This window comes from Pleurodeles waltl, chromosome 5 (assembly GCF_031143425.1).
Source record: "Pleurodeles waltl isolate 20211129_DDA chromosome 5, aPleWal1.hap1.20221129, whole genome shotgun sequence".
NCBI lineage: Eukaryota > Metazoa > Chordata > Amphibia > Caudata > Salamandridae > Pleurodeles > Pleurodeles waltl.
This window is the reverse complement of record NC_090444.1, coordinates 1,051,082,773-1,051,104,189: the sequence shown is the minus strand read 5'-3', so window position 1 is coordinate 1,051,104,189 and position 21,417 is coordinate 1,051,082,773. Positions and strand designations below refer to the sequence as shown.

The following is a 21,417-nucleotide window of genomic DNA, read 5'->3' as shown; positions in this document are numbered from 1 at the left end:
GTTCACAGTGGCAGAGATTCGGTGTACTGGTGCCGGGAGCAGATTTGCTTAAAACGGCTTTGACGGTGGACCTTTGGGAGCTGGGAATCTAAGGATGTTACAATTGATTCGTCAGTCCATTGCTCCATCTACTTTGAGGTCATATGGCAAGGCCTAGGCAGAATTTATTGAGTCTGGTGCATTGAGGAGGTATGAGGGACCTTACATGTCACGGTATAGGAGGGAGGATGGAGTCTGCTTCATTATGACACATATTGACCTAGGATTGGCGGTGGTGGCTATAACAGGGAAGATGGCAGGTATTACATTTTTCGGTAAGTACTTTTGGGATTATGATACCATGGAAGGAGAAATGTGTAGGAGAATTGTTGCTGGCTGGGCGATGGAGGATGGATCCAGGTTGGATCAATGGCATCCTATTTCCATGCAAAAGCTGAGGGATATTTTGGGGGTTTTGAATTCTGCTTTTCCTGTTGGGAGGGCTGATAGTATAGATGATTCTTCTCCTGAAAAACAACTATATCATGATTGCAGGCACACCTGCACTATGTAGACCAGGGTGGCCGAGTGGTTAAGGTGTTGGACTTAAGATCCAATGGACATGTGTCTGCGTGGGTTCGAGCCCCACTCCTGGTATATCATTTTTTCTCTCCCGTGACACTGTTCATTTCAATTTCACGCACTTTTCAGTTGCTCCTGATTAATATTAAAATAAGAGCTACATATAAAATCTTCATATCGATTAACGTGTATTTTTCTACCCCCAAAAAAGTAAACGCCTTGTATTGTACATTTCTCTTTGAAACTTAGTAACCTTTTGTTGCAGGTTGTATTACAGTATGCTTTTTCGTTTATTATAGGTGACTTATTTGTTTATGATACCTGACTTAATGCTTTCCATTTGGTGCATAATGAATTACAAAATCTCTCTACCAGGAGTGGGGCTTGAACCCACGTGGACACATGTCCATTGGATCTTAAGTCCAACGCCTTAACCACTCGGCCATCCTGGTACCTGTGCAGGAAAGGGCAACAACATGGCACTTATTATAGATATCAAGAGTGCTCACTGTGTGACATTGAGCTTTCTATATATATATATATATATATATATATATTTTCATATCTATATATTTTATCAGGTTACGCAAAACACGTTTCAGGAATACAAGGTAATGTCATGCCTCTCCTCTATAAAACGTGCATGTACTTAATAAAAAAAAAAATACAACCATACCTATCAAACATGTTTAAGATTATCAGCGTGTAGGACGAAAAAAGGTGCGCTTTTTTCACACCGTTTTTGTCACATGTCCTATTAAATATGTCTGCAAATTGACGATAATCTTAAGAAATATCACACTAACCCCTTTTCAAGACTCAAAACTACACTTCACACAATCTAAAACACTTTGGAACAGATTTACAAGGCCCTTGCGGCCCTTAGCGCTACATTTGCAGAATTTATTTTGCCGCAAATGTGAAGATCATAGGCCACTACCATAGCAAAATATTTACAAGGTGGCGCAAGCTAGGTTTGCGCCAACTTGTTAACACTTTGCGCCACATCATGCATAATATATGCATGATGTGTGCAAAGGGGGCGTTCCCTTGTTAGAGAGTGGGCACGCTCGTTCCTCACCTGACAGGTTGCTTTTTGAGAAGGGTGTCTCTGGGGCTGGTGTTGTAGCCAAGAGCGAACTCTTGACTCCGCGTGGGTCGCTTCGTTTGCCGCACTGCACGGGAATGGCTGGGAGGCATAGAGTTGGCAGTAGAGGAAGCGGTGTGGTGGGGAAGGGTCAGGCATAATTTATACAAGGTGGGCGTTCGCCCATTAGGGAGCCCGAAAAAATGGCGCAAGGCAATCTAAGAGATTTCCTTGCGCCATTTGTTTTACACTTTTAACGCCTACTCAGAGGAGGCGTTAAAAGGGGGAATACCATTATTTATAATGGGCCCCTATGTACTCTGCAGGATTAGTCCCAAAATGATGGCGCTAATCTTGCAGAGTACATCAATAGCGTAAAAAATATAACGCTAATGCCCCTACCCTGTGCCATGGTGCGCCGTATTATTATATATATAGCTCACACATGGTGGCGGTACAGGGGCGTTAAGGGGTGCAAGGAACGTGGCGCTGCACCGGCAGAGCCACTTTCCTTAAATCTGCCCCTTTGTGTTTGTCTCGGAGCAACAGGTGGTTTATAATTTTGACACAAGTGAGGTCAATTTCAATAGAGTCCAGCAATTACAGGAAGATGGGCATAGCTTTGTCAGGGGTGAGCTTAAGAAAGCACACCCTGGGGTGGCTGAAGCATTTTTGGGGTGTGACAGCTCCTTTGGGCTTCGCAGCTCAGGAGGACGAGCCATGCCAAAGGACGTCATGAAAAATAAGACAACAGCGGAGACGCCGGTAAAGGTCTGGGCACCTTTAAAATGCCGGTCATAAGAGAGGGTTGCATTCAGAGCGATCAACCCGATTACAAGGGAGTGGCCTGGTGAATCATTTGATTTATGGTACAATCACGGCTTCAAGATCCCAGCTATCAGCCAAGGTGCTGTCTCGTTGGTTTCGGGGCTCATTTTGCATGATGAATTGATGGATTACATTGACGACCAGGAGACTAAGGAGGGGGAGAATTGTGAGGGTGGGGATGAGACTTCGGGGAAGGAGATGCAGCAAAGAAATTAGGTGAGCTGTTCTAACAGAGGAAAGAGTTTTGGTGTGTTTCAGGATTTGCCCCCTTTGATGGTGCAGCGTAATCGGAAAGTCAAGACGAATAATCAGGTACCTGCAAGTGGTTTCATTCAAAAAAGGTGAGACACAGGCTGCTGTGGCTATGGGGTGTGAAGAGTTAAGCATGAAGGTAGTGTGTTTGGTGTCTGTAACAGTGGGTAATACCCTTTTGCGTTAGCATAAGGAAGTTTGGGTAGATTGAGTGGGAAAGATGATGCAAATAATGAAGCAGTTAAAGATGCAGTCAATCTCCATTTGGGGGGGCTGTGAACAAAAAAGTCGGAGTCAATGATGGTAAGTCAGAGGCAAGTGGTGAGGAGGCTTCTAAGGCAGAGCCAGGTAAGGAAAAAGGAAACTCAGGTGAGGGTAGTGTAAAAAGTAAAAAGTTGCCATATATGGGGTTGTTCTTGCCTTTGGGGGCGCATCTCACCCAAGCCATGAAGGAAAACATTTGTAAAGGTGAGTTTGTTGATGTTTTTAAATTATTACATAGAGAAGTGTGGGCTAAGGAAGGGTCAAAGGAGGAGGAATGGGAATTAGCTAGGAGGCCGAAAGTTTCCACTACCCTTGAGAATTGGATGTCAGTATTCTTAATCATTGCTAGCGTTTATTGTGAGAGGCATCCGGAGCGTTGTATTTCTCTATTAAAATACATGGACGTTTTTAGGTGGGCTCAAATAGACTATGGTGGTTTTGGATGTTTTAGATATAATGAAGAACTTAGAGCCCAGATGGCATTATTTCCAGATAAAGAATGGTGAGATATTTATAATGAGCTTTGGATGCAAGGGTTGTGTACTTCCAAGAATGCCTCAGCGTTACACACAGCTAGTGGTCTTCTGGTTCCTTACAAGCCCTGTCAGGGGCATCCCAACCAATCTAGGGTGGGTAGTTTCACGAGAGCTCAGTTCCCACAGAATGGATCTTGTTGGTCCTTCAACAGAGGGTCATGCACACGACTCCAGTGCAAGTTCATGCACAATTGCTCCAATTGCAGGGGCAAACATCCATTGGTGCAATGTTTTGGAGGGATGCAATGGGGATGGAAGGCTAATGCAGGTAGAGGTGGTGATAGGGGAAGGGGTCGGATACAGCAGATGGTGGGAAAAGGGCCCTTCTCCTAATAAATTTGATATTTTGTTTTATTGGTTGCAGTTTTATCCGAGGCGTGAGGAGGCCAAGTTACTGTACTAGAGTTTTCTTGAGGGTTTCAAGCTATGTTATCAAGGTCATAGAAGACAGAGAAAAAATTTGAAATCTGCAGTTGAGAATCCGGAAGTGGTGAGAAAGAAATTGAGGACGGAATTGGAGGCTGGCAGAATGGTGGGTCCATGGGATACCTGGCCGATTCATAACTTAACAATTTCATCACTGGGTGTTGTGCCTAAAACACAACAAGGTGAGTTTAGATTGATTCATCATCTATCGTGGGCTGCAGGGGAGTCAGTTAATGATTTAATTGCACATGAAGACTCCATAGTGCATTGCACATCAGTGGAAGAGGCAATTAAGTTGGTAAGGGCTTGTGGAAGGAAGGCACAAATGGCAAAGTTAGACATTCAATCTGTCTTTTGACTATTGCCGGTACATCCTGAGGATTTTTCATTGTTGGGTCTTTAATCTGAGGATTCTATATTTGTGGATATAATGTTGCCAATGGGCTGTTCTGTTTCTTGTTCCCTGTTTGAAACTTGTAGTTGTTTTTTGCAGTGGTTTTTCCAACAGAAGACTGGGCTCGGGCATGTCACGAACTACCTAGGTGACTCTTTTCTGATGGGCTTGCAGTGGTCCAATGAATGTAAAAAAGGGTTAATTGAATTTCAGAAGTGTATGGAGGAGATGGAAGTACCTTTGGCTCCGGATAAGACTGAAGGCCCTGCTATATTGAACTCAGAGAAATCTGAGGTACGGTTTCCGGTGGATAAGTTCAAAAGTTGATTTCTCTGTTGGAGGAGGCTGTTTCCACAGATAAGCTGGAGTTACAGCAGGTGCAAGCCTTATTGGGTTCTTTGAAGTTTGCGTGCCGTGTGGTGAGAGTTGGTAGAGCTCTTTGTAGGTGCCTTGGTTTTTCAGTCAAAGGTGCTGTTTTACCTCATCCCAGAATTCGGCTTAAAGAGGTCATCAATGCTGACTTCAGAATGTTGGTTTCTTTCCAGCAAAGTAATAATGGTGTTAACATGTTGACGGTTGAGGATGAATGGTTATGGCAAGTTCAAATTTTTTCTGATGATTCGGGAGCCCATGGTTTGGTTTTCTGAGATGGTGATTGGACTGCTGAGTCATGGCCGGATTCTTGGAGAGAGGCACACCATAGCATTTCGTTTCTGGAGTTTTTTTCCATTTGATGGTTGCTTTAGTGTTGTGTGGTAACCTTTTAGCAAACAGGCGAGTGGTTTTTAATGTGGATAGCCAAACAGTTGTTAATTTAGTCAATTCACAGAAGGCTCGAGATGAAAAGGTTTTGAAGTTGTTGCGTTTATTTTTGCTTCATTGTCTGAAATTCAATATTTTGTTTAAGGGTCAGTATGTTCCAGGTGTGAATAATGATATCACTGATGGGCTATCTCGTTCACAGTGGCAGAGATTCGGTGTTCTGGTGCCGGGAGCAGATTTGCTTAAAACGGCTTTGACGGTGGACCTTTGGGAGCTGGGAATCTAAGGATGTTACAATTGATTCGTCAGTCCATTGCTCCATCTACTTTGAGGTCATATGGCAAGGCCTAGGCAGAATTTATTGAGTCTGGTGCATTGAGGAGGTATGAGGGACCTTACATGTCACGTATAGGAGGGAGGATGGAGTCTGCTTCATTATGACACATATTGACCTAGGATTGGCGGTGGTGGCTATAACAGGGAAGATGGCAGGTATTACATTTTTCGGTAAGTACTTTTGGGATTATGATACCATGGAAGGAGAAATGTGTAGGAGAATTGTTGCTGGCTGGGCGATGGAGGATGGATCCAGGTTGGATCAATGGCATCCTATTTCCATGCAAAAGCTGAGGGATATTTTGGGGGTTTTGAATTCTGCTTTTCCTGTTGGGAGGGCTGATAGTATAGATGATTCTTCTCCTGAAAAACAACTATATCATGATTGCAGGCACACCTGCACTATGTAGACCAGGGTGGCCGAGTGGTTAAGGTGTTGGACTTAAGATCCAATGGACATGTGTCTGCGTGGGTTCGAGCCCCACTCCTGGTATATCATTTTTTCTCTCCCGTGACACTGTTCATTTCAATTTCACGCACTTTTCAGTTGCTCCTGATTAATATTAAAATAAGAGCTACATATAAAATCTTCATATCGATTAACGTGTATTTTTCTACCCCCAAAAAAGTAAACGCCTTGTATTGTACATTTCTCTTTGAAACTTAGTAACCTTTTGTTGCAGGTTGTATTACAGTATGCTTTTTCGTTTATTATAGGTGACTTATTTGTTTATGATACCTGACTTAATGCTTTCCATTTGGTGCATAATGAATTACAAAATCTCTCTACCAGGAGTGGGGCTTGAACCCACGTGGACACATGTCCATTGGATCTTAAGTCCAACGCCTTAACCACTCGGCCATCCTGGTACCTGTGCAGGAAAGAGCAACAACATGGCACTTATTATAGATATCAAGAGTGCTCACTGTGTGACATTGAGCTTTCTATATATATATATATTTTCATATCTATATATTTTATCAGGTTACGCAAAACACATTTCAGGAATACAAGGTAATGTCATGCCTCTCCTCTATAAAACGTGCATGTACTTAATAAAAAAAAAAATACAACCATACCTATCAAACATGTTTAAGATTATCAGCGTGTAGGACGAAAAAAGGTGCGCTTTTTTCACACCGTTTTTGTCACATGTCCTATTAAATATGTCTGCAAATTGACGATAATCTTAAGAAATATCACACTAACCCCTTTTCAAGACTCAAAACTACACTTCACACAATCTAAAACACTTTGGGACAGATTTACAAGGCCCTTGCGGCCCTTAGCGCTACATTTGCAGAATTTATTTTGCCGCAAATGTGAAGATCATAGGCCACTACCATAGCAAAATATTTACAAGGTGGCGCAAGCTAGGTTTGCGCCAACTTGTTAACACTTTGCGCCACATCATGCCTAATATATGCATGATGTGTGCAAAGGGGGCATTCCCTTGTTAGAGAGTGGGCACACTCGTTCCTCACCTGACAGGTTGCTTTTTGAGAAGGGTGTCTCTGGGGCTGGTGTTGTAGCCAAGAGCGAACTCTTGACTCCGCGTGGGTCGCTTCGTTTGCCGCACTGCACGGGAATGGCTGGGAGGCATAGAGTTGGCAGTAGAGGAAGCGGTGTGGTGGGGAAGGGTCAGGCATAATTTATACAAGGTGGGCGTTCGCCCATTAGGGAGCCCGAAAAAATGGCGCAAGGCAATCTAAGAGATTTCCTTGCGCCATTTGTTTTACACTTTTAACGCCTACTCAGAGGAGGCGTTAAAAGGGGGAATACCATTATTTATAATGGGCCCCTATGTACTCTGCAGGATTAGTCCCAAAATGATGGCGCTAATCTTGCAGAGTACATCAATAGCGTAAAAAATATAACGCTAATGCCCCTACCCTGTGCCATGGTGCGCCGTATTATTATATATATAGCTCACACATGGTGGCGGTACAGGGGCGTTAAGGGGTGCAAGGAACGTGGCGCTGCACCGGCAGAGCCACTTTCCTTAAATCTGCCCCTTTGTGTTTGTCTCGGAGCAACAGGTGGTTTATAATTTTGACACAAGTGAGGTCAATTTCAATAGAGTCCAGCAATTACAGGAAGATGGGCATAGCTTTGTCAGGGGTGAGCTTAAGAAAGCACACCCTGGGGTGGCTGAAGCATTTTTGGGGTGTGACAGCTCCTTTGGGCTTCGCAGCTCAGGAGGACGAGCCATGCCAAAGGACGTCATGAAAAATAAGACAACAGCGGAGACGCCGGTAAAGGTCTGGGCACCTTTAAAATGCCGGTCATAAGAGGGGGTTGCATCCAGAGCGATCAACCCGATTACAAGGGAGTGGCCTGGTGAATCATTTGATTTATGGTACAATCACGGCTTCAAGATCCCAGCTATCAGCCAAGGTGCTGTCTCGTTGGCTTCGGGGCTCATTTTGCATGATGAATTGATGGATTACGATGACGACCAGGAGACTAAGGATGGGGAGAATTGTGAGGGTGGGGATGAGACTTCGGGGAAGGAGATGCAGCAAAGAAATTAGGTGAGCTGTTCTAACAGAGGAAAGAGTTTTGGTGTGTTTCAGGATTTGCCCCCTTTGATGGTGCAGCGTAATCGGAAAGTCAAGATGAATAATCAGGTACCTGCAAGTGGTTTCATTCAAAAAAGGTGAGACACAGGCTGCTGTGGCTATGGGGTGTGACGAGTTAAGCATGAAGGTAGTGTGTTTGGTGTCTGTAACAGTGGGTAATACCCTTTTGCGTTAGCATAAGGAAGTTTGGGTAGATTGAGTGGGAAAGATGATGCAAATAATGAAGCAGTTAAAGATGCAGACAATGTCCATTTGGGAGGGCTGTGAACAAAAAAGTCGGAGTCAATGATGGTAAGTCAGAGGCAAGTGGTGAGGAGGCTTCTAAGGCAGAGCCAGGTAAGGAAAAAGGAAACTCAGGTGAGGGTAGTGTAAAAAGTAAAAAGTTGCCATATATGGGGTTGTTCTTGCCTTTGGGGGCGCATCTCACCCAAGCCATGAAGGAAAACATTTGTAAAGGTGAGTTTGTTGATGTTTTTAAATTATTACATAGAGAAGTGTGGGCTAAGGAAGGGTCAAAGGAGGAGGAATGGGAATTAGCTAGGAGGCCGAAAGTTCCCACTACCCTTGAGAATTGGATGTCAGTATTCTTAATCATTGCTAGCGTTTATTGTGAGAGGCATCCGGAGCGTTGTATTTCTCTATTAAAATACATGGACGTTTTTAGGTGGGCTCAAATAGACTATGGTGGTTTTGGATGTTTTAGATATAATGAAGAACTTAGAGCCCAGATGGCATTATTTCCAGATAAAGAATGGTGAGATATTTATAATGAGCTTTGGATGCAAGGGTTGTGTACTTCCAAGAATGCCTCAGCGTTACACACAGCTAGTGGTCTTCTGGTTCCTTACAAGCCCTGTCAGGGGCATCCCAACCAATCTAGGGTGGGTAGTTTCACGAGAGCTCAGTTCCCACAGAATGGATCTTGTTGGTCCTTCAACAGAGGGTCATGCACACGACTCCAGTGCAAGTTCATGCACAATTGCTCCAATTGCAGGGGCAAACATCCATTGGTGCAATGTTTTGGAGGGATGCAATGTGGATGGAAGGCTAATGCAGGTAGAGGTGGTGATAGGGGAAGGGGTCGGATACAGCAGATGGTGGGAAAAGGGCCCTTCTCCTAATAAATTTGATATTTTGTTTTATTGGTTGCAGTTTTATCCGAGGCGTGAGGAGGCCAAGTTACTGTACTAGAGTTTTCTTGAGGGTTTCAAGCTATGTTATCAAGGTCATAGAAGACAGAGAAAAAATTTGAAATCTGCAGTTGAGAATCCGGAAGTGGTGAGAAAGAAATTGAGGACGGAATTGGAGGCTGGCAGAATGGTGGGTCCATGGGATACCTGGCCGATTCATAACTTAACAATTTCACCACTGGGTGTTGTGCCTAAAACACAACAAGGTGAGTTTAGATTGATTCATCATCTATCGTGGGCTGCAGGGGAGTCAGTTAATGATTTAATTGCACATGAAGACTCCATAGTGCATTGCACATCAGTGGAAGAGGCAATTAAGTTGGTAAGGGCTTGTGGAAGGAAGGCACAAATGGCAAAGTTAGACATTCAATCTGTCTTTTGACTATTGCCGGTACATCCTGAGGATTTTTCATTGTTGGGTCTTTAATCTGAGGATTCTATATTTGTGGATATAATGTTGCCAATGGGCTGTTCTGTTTCTTGTTCCCTGTTTGAAACTTGTAGTTGTTTTTTGCAGTGGTTTTTCCAACAGAAGACTGGGCTCGGGCATGACACGAACTACCTAGGTGACTCTTTTCTGATGGGCTTGCAGTGGTCCAATGAATGTAAAAAAGGGTTAATTGAATTTCAGAAGTGTATGGAGGAGATGGAAGTACCTTTGGCTCCGGATAAGACTGAAGGCCCTGCTATATTGAACTCAGAGAAATCTGAGGTACGGTTTCCGGTGGATAAGTTCAAAAGTTGATTTCTCTGTTGGAGGAGGCTGTTTCCACGGATAAGCTGGAGTTACAGCAGGTGCAAGCCTTATTGGGTTCTTTGAAGTTTGCGTGCCGTGTGGTGAGAGTTGGTAGAGCTCTTTGTAGGTGCCTTGGTTTTTCAGTCAAAGGTGCTGTTTTACCTCATCCCAGAATTCGGCTTAAAGAGGTCATCAATGCTGACTTCAGAATGTTGGTTTCTTTCCAGCAAAGTAATAATGGTGTTAACATGTTGACGGTTGAGGATGAATGGTTATGGCAAGTTCAAATTTTTTCTGATGATTCGGGAGCCCATGGTTTGGTTTTCTGAGATGGTGATTGGACTGCTGAGTCATGGCCGGATTCTTGGAGAGAGGCACACCATAGCATTTCGTTTCTGGAGTTTTTTTCCATTTGATGGTTGCTTTAGTGTTGTGTGGTAACCTTTTAGCAAACAGGCGAGTGGTTTTTAATGTGGATAGCCAAACAGTTGTTAATTTAGTCAATTCACAGAAGGCTCGAGATGAAAAAGTTTTGAAGTTGTTGCGTTTATTTTTGCTTCATTGTCTGAAATTCAATATTTTGTTTAAGGGTCAGTATGTTCCAGGTGTGAATAATGATATCACTGATGGGCTATCTCGTTCACAGTGGCAGAGATTCGGTGTACTGGTGCCGGGAGCAGATTTGCTTAAAACGGCTTTGACGGTGGACCTTTGGGAGCTGGGAATCTAAGGATGTTACAATTGATTCGTCAGTCCATTGCTCCATCTACTTTGAGGTCATATGGCAAGGCCTAGGCAGAATTTATTGAGTCTGGTGCATTGAGGAGGTATGAGGGACCTTACATGTCACGGTATAGGAGGGAGGATGGAGTCTGCTTCATTATGACACATATTGACCTAGGATTGGCGGTGGTGGCTATAACAGGGAAGATGGCAGGTATTACATTTTTCGGTAAGTACTTTTGGGATTATGATACCATGGAAGGAGAAATGTGTAGGAGAATTGTTGCTGGCTGGGCGATGGAGGATGGATCCAGGTTGGATCAATGGCATCCTATTTCCATGCAAAAGCTGAGGGATATTTTGGGGGTTTTGAATTCTGCTTTTCCTGTTGGGAGGGCTGATAGTATAGATGATTCTTCTCCTGAAAAACAACTATATCATGATTGCAGGCACACCTGCACTATGTAGACCAGGGTGGCCGAGTGGTTAAGGTGTTGGACTTAAGATCCAATGGACATGTGTCTGCGTGGGTTCGAGCCCCACTCCTGGTATATCATTTTTTCTCTCCCGTGACACTGTTCATTTCAATTTCACGCACTTTTCAGTTGCTCCTGATTAATATTAAAATAAGAGCTACATATAAAATCTTCATATCGATTAACGTGTATTTTTCTACCCCCAAAAAAGTAAACGCCTTGTATTGTACATTTCTCTTTGAAACTTAGTAACCTTTTGTTGCAGGTTGTATTACAGTATGCTTTTTCGTTTATTATAGGTGACTTATTTGTTTATGATACCTGACTTAATGCTTTCCATTTGGTGCATAATGAATTACAAAATCTCTCTACCAGGAGTGGGGCTTGAACCCACGTGGACACATGTCCATTGGATCTTAAGTCCAACGCCTTAACCACTCGGCCATCCTGGTACCTGTGCAGGAAAGGGCAACAACATGGCACTTATTATAGATATCAAGAGTGCTCACTGTGTGACATTGAGCTTTCTATATATATATATATATATATATATATATTTTCATATCTATATATTTTATCAGGTTACGCAAAACACGTTTCAGGAATACAAGGTAATGTCATGCCTCTCCTCTATAAAACGTGCATGTACTTAATAAAAAAAAAAATACAACCATACCTATCAAACATGTTTAAGATTATCAGCGTGTAGGACGAAAAAAGGTGCGCTTTTTTCACACCGTTTTTGTCACATGTCCTATTAAATATGTCTGCAAATTGACGATAATCTTAAGAAATATCACACTAACCCCTTTTCAAGACTCAAAACTACACTTCACACAATCTAAAACACTTTGGAACAGATTTACAAGGCCCTTGCGGCCCTTAGCGCTACATTTGCAGAATTTATTTTGCCGCAAATGTGAAGATCATAGGCCACTACCATAGCAAAATATTTACAAGGTGGCGCAAGCTAGGTTTGCGCCAACTTGTTAACACTTTGCGCCACATCATGCATAATATATGCATGATGTGTGCAAAGGGGGCGTTCCCTTGTTAGAGAGTGGGCACGCTCGTTCCTCACCTGACAGGTTGCTTTTTGAGAAGGGTGTCTCTGGGGCTGGTGTTGTAGCCAAGAGCGAACTCTTGACTCCGCGTGGGTCGCTTCGTTTGCCGCACTGCACGGGAATGGCTGGGAGGCATAGAGTTGGCAGTAGAGGAAGCGGTGTGGTGGGGAAGGGTCAGGCATAATTTATACAAGGTGGGCGTTCGCCCATTAGGGAGCCCGAAAAAATGGCGCAAGGCAATCTAAGAGATTTCCTTGCGCCATTTGTTTTACACTTTTAACGCCTACTCAGAGGAGGCGTTAAAAGGGGGAATACCATTATTTATAATGGGCCCCTATGTACTCTGCAGGATTAGTCCCAAAATGATGGCGCTAATCTTGCAGAGTACATCAATAGCGTAAAAAATATAACGCTAATGCCCCTACCCTGTGCCATGGTGCGCCGTATTATTATATATATAGCTCACACATGGTGGCGGTACAGGGGCGTTAAGGGGTGCAAGGAACGTGGCGCTGCACCGGCAGAGCCACTTTCCTTAAATCTGCCCCTTTGTGTTTGTCTCGGAGCAACAGGTGGTTTATAATTTTGACACAAGTGAGGTCAATTTCAATAGAGTCCAGCAATTACAGGAAGATGGGCATAGCTTTGTCAGGGGTGAGCTTAAGAAAGCACACCCTGGGGTGGCTGAAGCATTTTTGGGGTGTGACAGCTCCTTTGGGCTTCGCAGCTCAGGAGGACGAGCCATGCCAAAGGACGTCATGAAAAATAAGACAACAGCGGAGACGCCGGTAAAGGTCTGGGCACCTTTAAAATGCCGGTCATAAGAGAGGGTTGCATTCAGAGCGATCAACCCGATTACAAGGGAGTGGCCTGGTGAATCATTTGATTTATGGTACAATCACGGCTTCAAGATCCCAGCTATCAGCCAAGGTGCTGTCTCGTTGGTTTCGGGGCTCATTTTGCATGATGAATTGATGGATTACATTGACGACCAGGAGACTAAGGAGGGGGAGAATTGTGAGGGTGGGGATGAGACTTCGGGGAAGGAGATGCAGCAAAGAAATTAGGTGAGCTGTTCTAACAGAGGAAAGAGTTTTGGTGTGTTTCAGGATTTGCCCCCTTTGATGGTGCAGCGTAATCGGAAAGTCAAGACGAATAATCAGGTACCTGCAAGTGGTTTCATTCAAAAAAGGTGAGACACAGGCTGCTGTGGCTATGGGGTGTGAAGAGTTAAGCATGAAGGTAGTGTGTTTGGTGTCTGTAACAGTGGGTAATACCCTTTTGCGTTAGCATAAGGAAGTTTGGGTAGATTGAGTGGGAAAGATGATGCAAATAATGAAGCAGTTAAAGATGCAGTCAATCTCCATTTGGGGGGGCTGTGAACAAAAAAGTCGGAGTCAATGATGGTAAGTCAGAGGCAAGTGGTGAGGAGGCTTCTAAGGCAGAGCCAGGTAAGGAAAAAGGAAACTCAGGTGAGGGTAGTGTAAAAAGTAAAAAGTTGCCATATATGGGGTTGTTCTTGCCTTTGGGGGCGCATCTCACCCAAGCCATGAAGGAAAACATTTGTAAAGGTGAGTTTGTTGATGTTTTTAAATTATTACATAGAGAAGTGTGGGCTAAGGAAGGGTCAAAGGAGGAGGAATGGGAATTAGCTAGGAGGCCGAAAGTTTCCACTACCCTTGAGAATTGGATGTCAGTATTCTTAATCATTGCTAGCGTTTATTGTGAGAGGCATCCGGAGCGTTGTATTTCTCTATTAAAATACATGGACGTTTTTAGGTGGGCTCAAATAGACTATGGTGGTTTTGGATGTTTTAGATATAATGAAGAACTTAGAGCCCAGATGGCATTATTTCCAGATAAAGAATGGTGAGATATTTATAATGAGCTTTGGATGCAAGGGTTGTGTACTTCCAAGAATGCCTCAGCGTTACACACAGCTAGTGGTCTTCTGGTTCCTTACAAGCCCTGTCAGGGGCATCCCAACCAATCTAGGGTGGGTAGTTTCACGAGAGCTCAGTTCCCACAGAATGGATCTTGTTGGTCCTTCAACAGAGGGTCATGCACACGACTCCAGTGCAAGTTCATGCACAATTGCTCCAATTGCAGGGGCAAACATCCATTGGTGCAATGTTTTGGAGGGATGCAATGGGGATGGAAGGCTAATGCAGGTAGAGGTGGTGATAGGGGAAGGGGTCGGATACAGCAGATGGTGGGAAAAGGGCCCTTCTCCTAATAAATTTGATATTTTGTTTTATTGGTTGCAGTTTTATCCGAGGCGTGAGGAGGCCAAGTTACTGTACTAGAGTTTTCTTGAGGGTTTCAAGCTATGTTATCAAGGTCATAGAAGACAGAGAAAAAATTTGAAATCTGCAGTTGAGAATCCGGAAGTGGTGAGAAAGAAATTGAGGACGGAATTGGAGGCTGGCAGAATGGTGGGTCCATGGGATACCTGGCCGATTCATAACTTAACAATTTCATCACTGGGTGTTGTGCCTAAAACACAACAAGGTGAGTTTAGATTGATTCATCATCTATCGTGGGCTGCAGGGGAGTCAGTTAATGATTTAATTGCACATGAAGACTCCATAGTGCATTGCACATCAGTGGAAGAGGCAATTAAGTTGGTAAGGGCTTGTGGAAGGAAGGCACAAATGGCAAAGTTAGACATTCAATCTGTCTTTTGACTATTGCCGGTACATCCTGAGGATTTTTCATTGTTGGGTCTTTAATCTGAGGATTCTATATTTGTGGATATAATGTTGCCAATGGGCTGTTCTGTTTCTTGTTCCCTGTTTGAAACTTGTAGTTGTTTTTTGCAGTGGTTTTTCCAACAGAAGACTGGGCTCGGGCATGTCACGAACTACCTAGGTGACTCTTTTCTGATGGGCTTGCAGTGGTCCAATGAATGTAAAAAAGGGTTAATTGAATTTCAGAAGTGTATGGAGGAGATGGAAGTACCTTTGGCTCCGGATAAGACTGAAGGCCCTGCTATATTGAACTCAGAGAAATCTGAGGTACGGTTTCCGGTGGATAAGTTCAAAAGTTGATTTCTCTGTTGGAGGAGGCTGTTTCCACAGATAAGCTGGAGTTACAGCAGGTGCAAGCCTTATTGGGTTCTTTGAAGTTTGCGTGCCGTGTGGTGAGAGTTGGTAGAGCTCTTTGTAGGTGCCTTGGTTTTTCAGTCAAAGGTGCTGTTTTACCTCATCCCAGAATTCGGCTTAAAGAGGTCATCAATGCTGACTTCAGAATGTTGGTTTCTTTCCAGCAAAGTAATAATGGTGTTAACATGTTGACGGTTGAGGATGAATGGTTATGGCAAGTTCAAATTTTTTCTGATGATTCGGGAGCCCATGGTTTGGTTTTCTGAGATGGTGATTGGACTGCTGAGTCATGGCCGGATTCTTGGAGAGAGGCACACCATAGCATTTCGTTTCTGGAGTTTTTTTCCATTTGATGGTTGCTTTAGTGTTGTGTGGTAACCTTTTAGCAAACAGGCGAGTGGTTTTTAATGTGGATAGCCAAACAGTTGTTAATTTAGTCAATTCACAGAAGGCTCGAGATGAAAAGGTTTTGAAGTTGTTGCGTTTATTTTTGCTTCATTGTCTGAAATTCAATATTTTGTTTAAGGGTCAGTATGTTCCAGGTGTGAATAATGATATCACTGATGGGCTATCTCGTTCACAGTGGCAGAGATTCGGTGTTCTGGTGCCGGGAGCAGATTTGCTTAAAACGGCTTTGACGGTGGACCTTTGGGAGCTGGGAATCTAAGGATGTTACAATTGATTCGTCAGTCCATTGCTCCATCTACTTTGAGGTCATATGGCAAGGCCTAGGCAGAATTTATTGAGTCTGGTGCATTGAGGAGGTATGAGGGACCTTACATGTCACGTATAGGAGGGAGGATGGAGTCTGCTTCATTATGACACATATTGACCTAGGATTGGCGGTGGTGGCTATAACAGGGAAGATGGCAGGTATTACATTTTTCGGTAAGTACTTTTGGGATTATGATACCATGGAAGGAGAAATGTGTAGGAGAATTGTTGCTGGCTGGGCGATGGAGGATGGATCCAGGTTGGATCAATGGCATCCTATTTCCATGCAAAAGCTGAGGGATATTTTGGGGGTTTTGAATTCTGCTTTTCCTGTTGGGAGGGCTGATAGTATAGATGATTCTTCTCCTGAAAAACAACTATATCATGATTGCAGGCACACCTGCACTATGTAGACCAGGGTGGCCGAGTGGTTAAGGTGTTGGACTTAAGATCCAATGGACATGTGTCTGCGTGGGTTCGAGCCCCACTCCTGGTATATCATTTTTTCTCTCCCGTGACACTGTTCATTTCAATTTCACGCACTTTTCAGTTGCTCCTGATTAATATTAAAATAAGAGCTACATATAAAATCTTCATATCGATTAACGTGTATTTTTCTACCCCCAAAAAAGTAAACGCCTTGTATTGTACATTTCTCTTTGAAACTTAGTAACCTTTTGTTGCAGGTTGTATTACAGTATGCTTTTTCGTTTATTATAGGTGACTTATTTGTTTATGATACCTGACTTAATGCTTTCCATTTGGTGCATAATGAATTACAAAATCTCTCTACCAGGAGTGGGGCTTGAACCCACGTGGACACATGTCCATTGGATCTTAAGTCCAACGCCTTAACCACTCGGCCATCCTGGTACCTGTGCAGGAAAGAGCAACAACATGGCACTTATTATAGATATCAAGAGTGCTCACTGTGTGACATTGAGCTTTCTATATATATATATATTTTCATATCTATATATTTTATCAGGTTACGCAAAACACATTTCAGGAATACAAGGTAATGTCATGCCTCTCCTCTATAAAACGTGCATGTACTTAATAAAAAAAAAAATACAACCATACCTATCAAACATGTTTAAGATTATCAGCGTGTAGGACGAAAAAAGGTGCGCTTTTTTCACACCGTTTTTGTCACATGTCCTATTAAATATGTCTGCAAATTGACGATAATCTTAAGAAATATCACACTAACCCCTTTTCAAGACTCAAAACTACACTTCACACAATCTAAAACACTTTGGGACAGATTTACAAGGCCCTTGCGGCCCTTAGCGCTACATTTGCAGAATTTATTTTGCCGCAAATGTGAAGATCATAGGCCACTACCATAGCAAAATATTTACAAGGTGGCGCAAGCTAGGTTTGCGCCAACTTGTTAACACTTTGCGCCACATCATGCCTAATATATGCATGATGTGTGCAAAGGGGGCATTCCCTTGTTAGAGAGTGGGCACACTCGTTCCTCACCTGACAGGTTGCTTTTTGAGAAGGGTGTCTCTGGGGCTGGTGTTGTAGCCAAGAGCGAACTCTTGACTCCGCGTGGGTCGCTTCGTTTGCCGCACTGCACGGGAATGGCTGGGAGGCATAGAGTTGGCAGTAGAGGAAGCGGTGTGGTGGGGAAGGGTCAGGCATAATTTATACAAGGTGGGCGTTCGCCCATTAGGGAGCCCGAAAAAATGGCGCAAGGCAATCTAAGAGATTTCCTTGCGCCATTTGTTTTACACTTTTAACGCCTACTCAGAGGAGGCGTTAAAAGGGGGAATACCATTATTTATAATGGGCCCCTATGTACTCTGCAGGATTAGTCCCAAAATGATGGCGCTAATCTTGCAGAGTACATCAATAGCGTAAAAAATATAACGCTAATGCCCCTACCCTGTGCCATGGTGCGCCGTATTATTATATATATAGCTCACACATGGTGGCGGTACAGGGGCGTTAAGGGGTGCAAGGAACGTGGCGCTGCACCGGCAGAGCCACTTTCCTTAAATCTGCCCCTTTGTGTTTGTCTCGGAGCAACAGGTGGTTTATAATTTTGACACAAGTGAGGTCAATTTCAATAGAGTCCAGCAATTACAGGAAGATGGGCATAGCTTTGTCAGGGGTGAGCTTAAGAAAGCACACCCTGGGGTGGCTGAAGCATTTTTGGGGTGTGACAGCTCCTTTGGGCTTCGCAGCTCAGGAGGACGAGCCATGCCAAAGGACGTCATGAAAAATAAGACAACAGCGGAGACGCCGGTAAAGGTCTGGGCACCTTTAAAATGCCGGTCATAAGAGGGGGTTGCATCCAGAGCGATCAACCCGATTACAAGGGAGTGGCCTGGTGAATCATTTGATTTATGGTACAATCACGGCTTCAAGATCCCAGCTATCAGCCAAGGTGCTGTCTCGTTGGCTTCGGGGCTCATTTTGCATGATGAATTGATGGATTACGATGACGACCAGGAGACTAAGGATGGGGAGAATTGTGAGGGTGGGGATGAGACTTCGGGGAAGGAGATGCAGCAAAGAAATTAGGTGAGCTGTTCTAACAGAGGAAAGAGTTTTGGTGTGTTTCAGGATTTGCCCCCTTTGATGGTGCAGCGTAATCGGAAAGTCAAGATGAATAATCAGGTACCTGCAAGTGGTTTCATTCAAAAAAGGTGAGACACAGGCTGCTGTGGCTATGGGGTGTGACGAGTTAAGCATGAAGGTAGTGTGTTTGGTGTCTGTAACAGTGGGTAATACCCTTTTGCGTTAGCATAAGGAAGTTTGGGTAGATTGAGTGGGAAAGATGATGCAAATAATGAAGCAGTTAAAGATGCAGACAATGTCCATTTGGGAGGGCTGTGAACAAAAAAGTCGGAGTCAATGATGGTAAGTCAGAGGCAAGTGGTGAGGAGGCTTCTAAGGCAGAGCCAGGTAAGGAAAAAGGAAACTCAGGTGAGGGTAGTGTAAAAAGTAAAAAGTTGCCATATATGGGGTTGTTCTTGCCTTTGGGGGCGCATCTCACCCAAGCCATGAAGGAAAACATTTGTAAAGGTGAGTTTGTTGATGTTTTTAAATTATTACATAGAGAAGTGTGGGCTAAGGAAGGGTCAAAGGAGGAGGAATGGGAATTAGCTAGGAGGCCGAAAGTTCCCACTACCCTTGAGAATTGGATGTCAGTATTCTTAATCATTGCTAGCGTTTATTGTGAGAGGCATCCGGAGCGTTGTATTTCTCTATTAAAATACATGGACGTTTTTAGGTGGGCTCAAATAGACTATGGTGGTTTTGGATGTTTTAGATATAATGAAGAACTTAGAGCCCAGATGGCATTATTTCCAGATAAAGAATGGTGAGATATTTATAATGAGCTTTGGATGCAAGGGTTGTGTACTTCCAAGAATGCCTCAGCGTTACACACAGCTAGTGGTCTTCTGGTTCCTTACAAGCCCTGTCAGGGGCATCCCAACCAATCTAGGGTGGGTAGTTTCACGAGAGCTCAGTTCCCACAGAATGGATCTTGTTGGTCCTTCAACAGAGGGTCATGCACACGACTCCAGTGCAAGTTCATGCACAATTGCTCCAATTGCAGGGGCAAACATCCATTGGTGCAATGTTTTGGAGGGATGCAATGTGGATGGAAGGCTAATGCAGGTAGAGGTGGTGATAGGGGAAGGGGTCGGATACAGCAGATGGTGGGAAAAGGGCCCTTCTCCTAATAAATTTGATATTTTGTTTTATTGGTTGCAGTTTTATCCGAGGCGTGAGGAGGCCAAGTTACTGTACTAGAGTTTTCTTGAGGGTTTCAAGCTATGTTATCAAGGTCATAGAAGACAGAGAAAAAATTTGAAATCTGCAGTTGAGAATCCGGAAGTGGTGAGAAAGAAATTGAGGACGGAATTGGAGGCTGGCAGAATGGTGGGTCCATGGGATACCTGGCCGATTCATAACTTAACAATTTCACCACTGGGTGTTGTGCCTAAAACACAACAAGGTGAGTTTAGATTGATTCATCATCTATCGTGGGCTGCAGGGGAGTCAGTTAATGATTTAATTGCACATGAAGACTCCATAGTGCATTGCACATCAGTGGAAGAGGCAATTAAGTTGGTAAGGGCTTGTGGAAGGAAGGCACAAATGGCAAAGTTAGACATTCAATCTGTCTTTTGACTATTGCCGGTACATCCTGAGGATTTTTCATTGTTGGGTCTTTAATCTGAGGATTCTATATTTGTGGATATAATGTTGCCAATGGGCTGTTCTGTTTCTTGTTCCCTGTTTGAAACTTGTAGTTGTTTTTTGCAGTGGTTTTTCCAACAGAAGACTGGGCTCGGGCATGACACGAACTACCTAGGTGACTCTTTTCTGATGGGCTTGCAGTGGTCCAATGAATGTAAAAAAGGGTTAATTGAATTTCAGAAGTGTATGGAGGAGATGGAAGTACCTTTGGCTCCGGATAAGACTGAAGGCCCTGCTATATTGAACTCAGAGAAATCTGAGGTACGGTTTCCGGTGGATAAGTTCAAAAGTTGATTTCTCTGTTGGAGGAGGCTGTTTCCACGGATAAGCTGGAGTTACAGCAGGTGCAAGCCTTATTGGGTTCTTTGAAGTTTGCGTGCCGTGTGGTGAGAGTTGGTAGAGCTCTTTGTAGGTGCCTTGGTTTTTCAGTCAAAGGTGCTGTTTTACCTCATCCCAGAATTCGGCTTAAAGAGGTCATCAATGCTGACTTCAGAATGTTGGTTTCTTTCCAGCAAAGTAATAATGGTGTTAACATGTTGACGGTTGAGGATGAATGGTTATGGCAAGTTCAAATTTTTTCTGATGATTCGGGAGCCCATGGTTTGGTTTTCTGAGATGGTGATTGGACTGCTGAGTCATGGCCGGATTCTTGGAGAGAGGCACACCATAGCATTTCGTTTCTGGAGTTTTTTTCCATTTGATGGTTGCTTTAGTGTTGTGTGGTAACCTTTTAGCAAACAGGCGAGTGGTTTTTAATGTGGATAGCCAAACAGTTGTTAATTTAGTCAATTCACAGAAGGCTCGAGATGAAAAAGTTTTGAAGTTGTTGCGTTTATTTTTGCTTCATTGTCTGAAATTCAATATTTTGTTTAAGGGTCAGTATGTTCCAGGTGTGAATAATGATATCACTGATGGGCTATCTCGTTCACAGTGGCAGAGATTCGGTGTACTGGTGCCGGGAGCAGATTTGCTTAAAACGGCTTTGACGGTGGACCTTTGGGAGCTGGGAATCTAAGGATGTTACAATTGATTCGTCAGTCCATTGCTCCATCTACTTTGAGGTCATATGGCAAGGCCTAGGCAGAATTTATTGAGTCTGGTGCATTGAGGAGGTATGAGGGACCTTACATGTCACGGTATAGGAGGGAGGATGG

General features: G+C 43.7%; 8 non-coding genes across 8 annotated transcripts; 4 read left to right on the top strand and 4 right to left on the bottom strand.

Moving 5' to 3' along the window:
• Window positions 1-553: 553 nt before the first annotated feature.
• On the top strand, window positions 554-636 carry TRNAL-UAA (transfer RNA leucine (anticodon UAA)). The gene has a single exon. It is a non-coding gene; the product is annotated as a tRNA-Leu (tRNA).
• A 294-nt stretch (window positions 637-930) lies between these two features.
• TRNAL-UAA (transfer RNA leucine (anticodon UAA)) lies at window positions 931-1,013 on the bottom strand. The gene has a single exon. It is a non-coding gene; the product is annotated as a tRNA-Leu (tRNA).
• A 4,843-nt stretch (window positions 1,014-5,856) lies between these two features.
• TRNAL-UAA (transfer RNA leucine (anticodon UAA)) lies at window positions 5,857-5,939 on the top strand. Its single transcript has one exon. It is a non-coding gene; the product is annotated as a tRNA-Leu (tRNA).
• Window positions 5,940-6,233: 294 nt separating this feature from the next.
• On the bottom strand, window positions 6,234-6,316 carry TRNAL-UAA (transfer RNA leucine (anticodon UAA)). The gene has a single exon. It is a non-coding gene; the product is annotated as a tRNA-Leu (tRNA).
• Window positions 6,317-11,146: 4,830 nt separating this feature from the next.
• On the top strand, window positions 11,147-11,229 carry TRNAL-UAA (transfer RNA leucine (anticodon UAA)). Its single transcript has one exon. It is a non-coding gene; the product is annotated as a tRNA-Leu (tRNA).
• A 294-nt stretch (window positions 11,230-11,523) lies between these two features.
• On the bottom strand, window positions 11,524-11,606 carry TRNAL-UAA (transfer RNA leucine (anticodon UAA)). Its single transcript has one exon. It is a non-coding gene; the product is annotated as a tRNA-Leu (tRNA).
• Window positions 11,607-16,449: 4,843 nt separating this feature from the next.
• On the top strand, window positions 16,450-16,532 carry TRNAL-UAA (transfer RNA leucine (anticodon UAA)). The gene has a single exon. It is a non-coding gene; the product is annotated as a tRNA-Leu (tRNA).
• Window positions 16,533-16,826: 294 nt separating this feature from the next.
• Window positions 16,827-16,909, bottom strand: TRNAL-UAA (transfer RNA leucine (anticodon UAA)). The gene has a single exon. It is a non-coding gene; the product is annotated as a tRNA-Leu (tRNA).
• Window positions 16,910-21,417: the final 4,508 nt, after the last annotated feature.